The sequence below is a fragment of the Lissotriton helveticus genome, chromosome 12 (genome assembly GCF_964261635.1).
Source record: "Lissotriton helveticus chromosome 12, aLisHel1.1, whole genome shotgun sequence".
Taxonomy (NCBI): domain Eukaryota; kingdom Metazoa; phylum Chordata; class Amphibia; order Caudata; family Salamandridae; genus Lissotriton; species Lissotriton helveticus.
In genome coordinates, this window is record NC_136073.1 from 724,029,189 (window position 1) to 724,039,524 (window position 10,336).

The 10,336-nt window shown below is 47.6% G+C and overlaps 1 protein-coding gene across 2 annotated transcripts in view; it reads left to right on the forward strand.

Moving 5' to 3' along the window:
- The first annotated feature begins 6,942 nt into the window (after window positions 1-6,942).
- LOC144799499 (uncharacterized) overlaps window positions 6,943-10,336 on the forward strand; it is a 154,524-nt gene continuing 151,130 nt past the window's right edge. The window contains exon 1 of one of the 2 annotated variants that reach the window (XM_078670849.1): window positions 6,943-7,059. The gene's annotated coding sequence lies outside the window, so the exon portion shown is untranslated. Of the gene's footprint in view, window positions 7,060-7,566; window positions 7,684-10,336 lie in introns of those variants that run through there. The other variant, XM_078670850.1, reaches the window with a different exon arrangement.

Here is a 10,336-nt window from a genome sequence, read left to right on the forward strand (position 1 = left end):
CCAACAAGGATACAAAGTATGCAAGCTCTTATACAAAAATTCCAGCCTCAACACTCACTACCAGCTTGAGTGTTCATGCAATTAATCGGAATGATGGCATCTTGCATTTTCATAGTGCCACACGCAAGACTCCAAATGTGCCCCATACAAGAGTGCTTGGCAAGTCAGTGGAATCAGGCTCAACAACAAATAACACATCTGGTGGTGGTGGACGACGGGACACATTGCCCTCTGCAGTGGTGGAACACCAAAAACGTTTCCAAGGGCCGGACGTTCATAGAGCCTGTTACACAGGTGATGCTAACCACAGACGCATCTCTCATAAGATGGGGAGCGCATTTGGAAGAACACACAGTACAGGGCACATGGACACTGCAACAAAAGCTACTCCACATGAGTAATCTGGAGTTGCTAGCAATTTTTCTAGCTCCTCTTAAATCGTTTCAACATTACCTATCATGCAAAGCTGTACTAGTCCGTATCGACAATATGACAGCCATGTATTACATCCAAAAACAGGGAGGAACACACTCCTTACAGCCCTCCCGGCTGGCGCAGAGCATATGGAGGTGGGCCATTCCTCAAAAAATCTTTCTGTTCGCAGAACATCTACTGGAGTTCACAATCAAGTTGCAGATCTGTTAAGTCTTCAAAGACAACAGATACACGAGTGGGAACTTCATCCTCAAGTTCTTCAACCTTTCTTTCACAAGTGGGGCCAACCAGAGATAGATCTGTTTGCCCTCACCGCAACTCCAAATGCCCAAACTTCGCCTCCGGATACCCACAACCATTGTCCAAAGGCAATGCAATATGGATGAGTTGGTCAAACAAATTTGAATACGCTTCTCCACCTCTCCCACTAATTCCATTAGTGGTACGCAAGTTACAGCAACATTCCCTCACATTGATTCTCATAGCACCAACGTGGGCAAGACAACAATGGTACACCACACTACTAGAACTCTCAGTAGTACCACATCAAAAATTAAAACACTCTCCACATCTACTGACACAGAACCATGAAGAGATCAAGCATCCAGACCCAATGCAGCTCAACCTAGCTATTTGGCTACTGAGGTCTTAGAATTTGGATACCCCAATCTTCCGCCAGATTGCATGAATGTCATAAAAGAAGCGAGACGCCCCACCACTAGAGCATGCTATGCAGCCAAGTGGAAAAGGTTTGTTGTGTAGTGCACAAATAACAACATTAACCCATTAGATGTTTCTATCCAAAACATCATATGTTACCTGCTCCATTTACAAAGATGTCGTTTAGCGTACTCCTCAATCAGGTTACATCTTGCTGCTATAGCAGCCTACCTTCAAAACAGACAACATTTGTCATTATTTAGAGTACCTGCCATCAAAGCATTTATGGAAGGACTCAAAAGAATAATTCCTCCCTGCCTTGGAGTTTCTGCTGGGTCGCTTCTGGAGGAGTCTGCACCGCTACGCACGCACGGCCCGCTGCCTGCTCCTTTCCCCAGAACTACTGCCACTAGTGGTCCTCCGCTTTACCAGCCACAAAATGGCGATGCCCCAGATTGCCCCTGAGGGGCGTTAAATGGACATGTTTCCTGGCCGAGGGTTGAGCTGTTTCCCGACCTCGGGATCTGGCCTTCCACTTCCCGCTTTGCATCTCAACGCAGCCTGACACCTATTCTGCGGAGTGACGAGGAGTTGAGCCAAATCACTGCCGACGATCAGGGCTCCACAAGATGGCGGTGTCCCCAGACTTACCTAACCTCCGTGCACCTGGCCGTCTGAGGACCCCCGCAGTGTTTGCTACCGCATGTTTCTCTACACTCCGGCTGCCCAATCTATGGAGTTTTGCAGAGCGGGCCAATATGATGCTCTGCTGCTGCCATTGATCAGCGCTCAGTAAGTTTAAATTAAAATGAATAAGATTAAATAACATGGCATTGACCAGATCCCCATAGCCATTGAGAAGTGCTCCTCAAAATTGCAGTGACCAGATCTCCCCAGTCATGCCTTCAACCTCCGTGCACCTGGCCGTTCTGGGGGGCCCCACTGTGTTCCGGCCGCACAATCTTGAGATCTAACTAATCGCACTGTGCCTCAACGCAGCCTCTAGCCCATCTCTGATCTCTGACCTCCGCTAGTGCCCTGCCGACGATACTTTTCGCTGAGAGCACTTTCAATTGAGCCTAGAGCAGGGCTTTCACTCACCGTTGTCTGGCCTCAATGCAGCCCTCAGCCCATCTCTGGACCTCTGACCCTCTGCTGTGCCCTCCTGACTACCCTTCCCACTGAGGACAACTCCAAGTGTTCCTGAGGTAAGACTTATACCCACCATTATCAGGACTACGTAGAGCTTGCTGGCTGCACCAACCCCTGCTGAAGAGTCGTTCTCTAATGAAACCCTACTACTGTTGAAGCCCTTTGTGAACTGGCCATAGTCTTAGCTCTTCTGGGCTCTCTATGTGTGCTCCGTGTGCTTGATGGAACTATATGACGATGCCCCCTGGGCAGATACCAAAACTGTTTGTACCTACTGCGGAGCCCGATCAACCTTGACCGATGCCCGGTGGAGCTGTCCTATGTAGCTATAGAGGAGGCTGGCCCCTTGGCCATCACCTATCCAGCCTGACATCTGACATTGTTTTCCTCGTCTCCCCCGTTTGTGTCTCCTTCCCTCCCCTTCCTCCAGTGGCGTGACAATAATTGAGGGGGGCCCCCTGCCAGGTACGTGGAGGGGCCCCCTCCAGACTCTATTAGGAGCTCTCAGGCGGAAGTACAGTGCTGAGGGGGCCCCCTTGAGCTTGAGTGCCCCCCCGCACTGCGGGGGATACGTGGGCCTGTGTTACGCCCCTGCCTTCCTCCCTACTCGGTGATTCTTTTGATTCTAACTGATGTAACTATGTATCCTGTAACTCGCTGATTCAACCGATGTAGATACCTACAGCGGAGCCCGAGCAACCTTGGCCGATGCCCAGTGGAGCTGTCCTATGCAGCTATAGAGGAGTCTGGTCCCTTGGCCGTCACCTACCCAGCCGGTCATCTGACATTGTTTTCCTCATCTCCCCGTCCATGTCTCCTTCTCTCCCCCTCCTTCTCCCTCTGTGTTTCTTTGATTCAAACTGATGTAACTATGTAACCGATAACTCGCGGATTCAAATGATATAACTATGTATCCTGTAACTTGCTGATCCTCATGTAAAGCGCTCTGATACCTCCGGGTCTAGCCAGCGCTATTTAAAACTTTGCAAATAAAATTAATAAATGAAGTGGTTCGGATGGATTAATGGGGAGGGCTGATAGGTTGATTAAATATTCGGGCCAAGCAATGGGCGCTGATGTCTCATGATGGCCCCAGGGGCTCCAATTAGTATGACTTTTCTCAGAAATGTGATATAGCAAACTGATAATGTAAGATCTGATTTATACAGGTCAGCTGCTATTTTGTGAGGACCGTGTTCTTACCCTCCCTCCTCCTTTTTTGTCTCTTGATAGCAAGCATTATCTCCTTTAGTTAAAAGGGCTCTAGATGCTTGTACTCATGGTCTGAATTGTGGTGTCCAGAGTTTTGTGGTGCCCTACCGCTTCCTGTGACTGAGGCAAAAAATGTAGGGGTGATTTTTGACACTTTCCTTTGATATTCAGACCAAGAGGACTGTGAGCTTCTGTTTCTTCATCATCAAAACTTTTAAAAAGTTACTTCCTCTTAATCCAGCCGAGCTCATAGTTGCAGTGGTCATCGCGTTTGTTACATCGCGTCTTGAATATTCCAATGCTCTGTACTTAAATATTAATAAAGCCACCCTAAATAGACTTCAAAATATTCAGAATGCAGCTGCTCGACTAGTCGTAGGCGTTTCAAAACGTCTGTCAGTGAGAAAGGGCATTTGGTCCCTTCATTGGTTGCCAGCCAGGGATCGTGTGACCTTCAAAGGCCTCTGTGTAGTTCCTTCTGCCCTCCATCGCCAGGGGCCTTTGCACCTGAGAAGGGCCTTCCACTGGCTTAGTCCCAATAGACAGCTGAGGTCTGCCTCTCTTACGAAGCTGGAAATACCTAGATTTCGAAAAGCCAGGTGGGGTGGCCTCACGTGCCAAGTGCTCACTGGTGCCAAGTAGTGCGATCTGGCACTGGGTGCATGGCAGTGCACATGCAATGGAGGCAACAGAAACTAGTAGGTCCTGGCTGGTGGTTCTTCCTCCAGTCCAAACACTAATGAAGAACCCACCCTGGGCCCTGATGGTCATATGACGGAAATTGATGTACCGCCAATTCTTTCTATGTGCTTTGGTATCTGGTGATATGACCCCTGAAATACAGTTGCAGTTCCTCAGGCACCACGCAGTCACATGTATTTGTTCTTGTTGCACCGAGACCACTGAAAGTCAGCTTCTGCACATGCCACAGGGGCCACAGTATCCAAGGCCCCACCATAAGACCTGCAGTGACGGTCCTTCCCTGTGTTGCATCAGGTGCGCGTTCTGCTCTTCCCACCTCATCTCCTCACATTTCTTCCCTTGTGGTGTCCTTAGTACAAGAGCATTGCCATCACCTCCTCAGTTTGTTGTCTCTGATCCTCACGGCAGGCCCAAGCCTGCGCCTCCCGGCACGCTGCTGATTTTCCAGGTTCCTGGTCTTGAGTCGTCCGCAGTGGAACTGTCAGCGAGCTCAATCATGGAGCGCCTAAGAGTTTCTTAGGTGCTACTGATGCAGTACCCTAGATTCTGTTCGAGAAATCTCAGCACACCAGTTGATATTTTCAGCTCCGCACTTATGCCAAGTTGGCTAGAAATTTGTGAATTCCAGAAGGTCACCGCTGAAAATAATTTTGACATTTCCTGAATTTTGCATATTGTTCCTAACTGGTCCAGCCACAATGTGTCAGAATGGTAGTACGGAGTTAGGAAAATGACCCGTAAGAGATTCCCAGAATAAAGGCACAGAAAAGGAGAGGTTTTGGTTCATGAAATCAAAGTGACCCCGGGCTGCCACTGCCACTGTCACTGTCACTCTGGTACACTCGCTCCCTGCATGTCTTACTGCACAGGGAGTAACCCACACAGGAGTTTCTCTCATTTCTGGCCTAGATGGCTTGAAGGCGCAAAGTACAGGGAACTCCCAGGGAAATGTATAGACAAGTTGGGTAAGAAGGCTTATCCTTCCCTTGAATCTGCTGCCACCACTACTAGTGTCAGAAGAGTAGGACACTCCACCACAGAGTCCAGCCCTGACTCTCATTCTGTGCCACAGGGCACCAGTGCGATTGTTGTGTGTGTTGAGGCATTAAAAGAAAAACTCTGAAACTCGCTATGGGGCACGCAGGATAGCGGTGCTGTACACGCCCTTCCGAATTCATTACTTTTTGGTGTAATTCATTAAAATCAATTACAAAAATGAAATCGGTATTATAGTTTTACTTTAAATAAACGATCATCAGCGTGATTAGGCACTAAAATGGTTCCACGCCTATCTATCTGACAGACGTCAGGCGGTGGCACTCCACCCTTTTCAGTCTGAGTTTACCAAAGTCCACCATGGTGTGCCGCAGAGATCTGCGATCAGCCCCATACTTTTCAATGTCTATATGTGTCCTTTGATGGACATTATTAGATCTTTTGGATCAGAGGTAGTCAACTGCGCTGATGATACCCAGCTGATTCCCTCACTGGAAGGGGATCAGTCAACCTCCTTGGAGAACTTCCACAGTTGTATGGGGAACATGGCGCAGTGGCTGAGAGACAAAACTCTGCATTTCAATGCAGACAAAACTGAAATTCTCTGCATTCAGAATGGGGGAGTGCCACTGCATCCCCCGGCTGGTCTCTGGTCTGGTCACGTGGACCCCCCTCCGTTACCGTCTGTCTGTTCGTAACCTGGGGGTCCTATTTAACGAAAAGTTGACTCTGGAGACACATGTCAATATGACCTTGGGGACTCGCTTCTCCCTTATTAGGGTCATGAGGAAGATTCTTCCTTTGCTTCCTGCCCAAACACGCCCACTGATAGTCAGGAGCGTGATTTTGAGCAGATTAGGCTATTGCAACTCCCTTCTGTTGGAATCCCCTAAGTTCCTGACCGGCAGGCTACAGAGAATTCAGAATATGGCAGCTAAGATGGCCTTGTCCCGTCCACGTCCTTCTTCTTCTCAGGCCCTTGTGGAGCTGCATTGGCTCCCTATAGTGCAGAGAATTTATTTTAAATCACTCTGTTTTGTGTTTAAGGTGCTTCATGGAACTTTACTATTACTATTACAGAGTAAATCTAACTGGTATGTTCCCTCTCGCTGTCTTCGCTCCTCTTCAGCTTTCCTGGTGAAAATTCCCCCGACCATAAGAGTCAAGTTGGGAGGTCAGGCTCTGGAATAAGCTGCCCCTAGAACTGCGACAGTTGAATGACCTCTTACCTTTCCGTAAACAAATAAAAACTTGGCTCTTTCCCACAAGTTAATGCTTTTTTCGTTTAGCTTCTGGTGTCTTTTCATTACCCCCCTCTTTTAGCGCCAGGATGCCTGCTGGGTTACAGTGCGCTTTAGAATGTCTGCTTACAATTACAATTACGTCCTCCAGAGCAACGCAGCGAAACTTTTGTGCGCAAAATTCCAAAACAAGCCTGCGGCACAACGATGCAGTGAAATTACACACAATACTCGTCCAGTCGAGGTTTGTTTGCTATAATATTAAAGCGAGTGAGCCCCACTGTTGGAGCTGTGGCATTGTGTCGACTTATTGTATCCTTGATGTGGCCTTGAAAAAACAATCGTTTAATTTAAAGCCTTTCGATGGAAAGTCCCAACTAATCCAGTTAAAAATCTGAACTTCAAAAAAAAAAAAAAACACTGGCTTGTGGCAGGTGTTACAGTAGTTCACGTTTGCTATGAGATTGATTCTGTCTTTTGAGCTTGACAAACAGCCTTGTACTATGCGCTCGGCAAGCAGTCATATCGAAACCGTAAGCATTATGGAAGTTTCGGTTTCATTTAATAGTCGCTTTTGTTTCCTGCAACGCGGACTACAGGATCCAGCTTCGAAGACGGGCACTCGAAAGTACTTTCGCGGTAAAGTGCACGGGGAAAAAAGGTAAAATCCAGAGGGACCCGGGGTCACAATTGTTCTAGAGTTCCATGGAGTTGTAAAGTTCTCACTAGAATTGTTTACGTTGGCGTTTTCAGGTGGTGCGAAATACGATCGCTGGCTTCCGAAAGTCTGTCCTTAGTCTGTGTTTTGTTAGCAATGTAAAGAACTGCAACAAACGTGCACTAAAAACCGTGCAGTTCTCGCTTTTCTTTTGGGCGAGCGGGAAGACGTCCAATCACGCCAGGCGCGGATGGGGGGAGGACTTGGCGTCAGGTCGACGTTCCATCCGCGCTGGCGCCTCTCAGCGGGTGGGCAGTTTTATTTTCAGCAGAACCCTTTAGTTATTTCTGTAGGGGAGGAACTTCTGGGGGTTTCTGGTGGAGGGATAATGTAACCTAGGGGCTTTTCACGGAAAGGCTGTTTCAGGCACAGCAAACTTAGGGACACATCGTTGCCTTGTTACATCTTCATGAGGGAGAGGTGTGGCGCAGCGGCCAGGGTGGCTGACTCTGGATCGCAGGGCTCACTCCATCTCTGCAGGGGCTGCAGCTCAGCACCATGTGACGCTGGGCAATAACTCACTCCCCCCCCCCCCCCGGCCCCCCAGCGCCTTGAGACCGTTTAGGGGTGAGTAGTTTGTGCTTTACAAAATACCGTGTTGCGCGCCTAGGCCAGATGTATCAAAGGGATTTACCCATTCTGTGTCTATGGGGAAAATGTGTTCGTACATATGGCCACTTAGATTTATGTATTTGTCATCTATTTGTCATCTGGGACACGTTGTGGAGCTGTGCATATTGCAAGGTTTTCGATTGGTCTGGCCTTGACTGGTTTTCACTGGTTAACTACAGAAGCTGGGGTTTTACCTTGCATAATAATCGAAAATTCACAGAGAAGCACAAAAATACTTGCTACTCTTTGATTAACTTGCGAAAAAGTGTCACTCGTTTCTCTGTATAATGTCACTTTTAGGCGCACTGAAACCACAAAAATGTTGCATAAACAATCTGAAAACTTGGCAGCCCTGCTGGTCAGGGTGATATGAGAATTAAATACACTCACTGCAATGTTTGATTCTTTATTGTCTAGCCAGTCACTTGTTGCGTGTTAAAGATTAGTAAGTGTCACTAGTACCTTCTCCAATCCTTATTTAATTTACTTTTAGCGCTCACGATCATGAGCCTTGGTAGACTGGGCACTGGGTTAGGGCCCGTCCATTTCTGGTACTTTGCAGTAGTTTTAAGTTATTTTTTCTTCTTGCTTAAATGGGTGTAATTCCTGATATTAATGTTTCTCTCGTCTTCACTGCTTTATTTTGCTCTCGAGAAAGTGTCTCTCGTAGTCCTTAAATGTCACTCATAATTACACTGAAATTATGAAAATGTCACACATAGCAATCTGAAACCTTGGCAGCTGTGCCCATAGCGTTGTTCAGCTTGGTCGGGGCCCAGTGGCTTCGTGATCACCTTTGACCGACCCATGCAGACCGCCGCCGGAGTGGTCACCTGGTGCCTTAGTACTGCAGCCTGGCTGCCCTGCACTTCAATCCAGTGTCTGGAGCCATGAATGCCTGTGAGTCAATTCCTCAGCGTTGCCTGGTGGATGTCGCGGCTTGCCCAACTATTTTGGTGGATACAGAAATGCCAGTGCCTACTGTTTAATTTAAAATGTCTCAAATGATTTGAAAGAGTCGACAGTAAGGGCACTCACTAAAGCAGCTGCTGAAAATGACGTTCGAAATCCAGAACTTGTGTTACAGATGTCAATTAAATTGGAATATGCAAAGCTAGTCTATAATGACCCTGGCTGACAAGTGTCATTCTTCGAACAAAATTGAATTTACGAATTACTATTAGAGTAGTGCTGTGCTGGGCTCTGCATTGCAGTCACTAGTCTGACTGCAGCAGTCACTCTGCACACAGTTGTGTCACTTATCTTATTTATTTTACTTTACTTTTAGAGGAGCACTGAGTGTCATCATTCAGCCTGTGACTGTAAGTAAAGTTAGAGCTCCTCTATATTGACTGCAGTCACTGTCGGCCAGTCTGTCATAGTTGCACATTTCTTTCATAGTACGATCAGGTCTTCCATTTCTAGTGCTTTGCAGCACTTTTAAGATCTTCTTAGAGCTTCTTGTTGTTCAAATGGGTGTAATTTCTGATATTTATTTGTTTCCCTCGTCTTCATTGCTTGATTTTTGCTTGCAAGAAAGTGTCACTCATATTCATTGAAATGTCACTCATAATTTCTCTAAAATTATGAAAATGTCACACATAGCAACCTGAAACATTGGCAGCTGTGGACCACACGGAAAGCTCCCCTCTCCTCCCTTTGTGGCGCTAATGAAATAAGTTGCATCCCTACCTGCACTTCCTCCCCTATGTGTTCTCCCTGCTGTAAGAGAATCTTTCAGTTTGGCGTTGTATTTTGTTTAGTTTTAACGTCATGCTGGATGGTGTTCACAGCCCGAAGAAACCAACATGGTGTTAAAACTCTATAAAACAACCGACATGGACACATTGTCTTTTGGCTTCTCTGATCAATAGACAATGCATCCGTTTTAACTGAATGTTCAAGAGGGAGTGGCTGGGCTCGTATTTTGAAATTTTAAACCAACAACACTGTGTCGCAAGGAAAGGTACTTGGACCAGGTAATATGTGGGACAAGGGAGTCCCTGTATTTTTAGGTCTCGCCTAGCGAGGCAGCACATGCGCTGCACGCTTGAGAGATCTATTGTCATCGGTTTTGCCTCCGAAGTGGGTTGGAAGCTCCACCCAAGCTTTGCATTGGTGCGCGTCAAATACGCGCGCTTTTGATTGGGGGAGGGAGGCATGTTTGTTCCCTCCCTGTCTCCTGTTTGCCGTGCCTGCCCAGACAGGAGATGTAAATGTAAATGTAGGTATACTTGTAAAGCGCACTGCCGCCTTATCTCGGGGCATCCTGGCGCTGTATACCGCTGTGGAACCCTTCCTGGCTTTCCCTGTGAGATGCTCCCTACTGGGCACCCCCAAGGTGGAGCCAGGCATCCCAGCGCTATTGGGGCCGTTGTGGAAATTAAGCAAGCTATTGCCCAAAGTTGCAGAGTGGGACCCATGATTAGAGTAGGCACCGAGGCGAGAATTATCGAGTCCGCGGACATTGAGCCCACGACCCTGCCGCGTCGGGAATTGAACCCTGGTCCCGGGCCAGACCTCTGCATCAGGGACTGCCGCTTCTAACCAGTGAGCCACACTTCTGCACTCACACAGCGTCTCTTGGCGTATGTGATTTTACAGATCT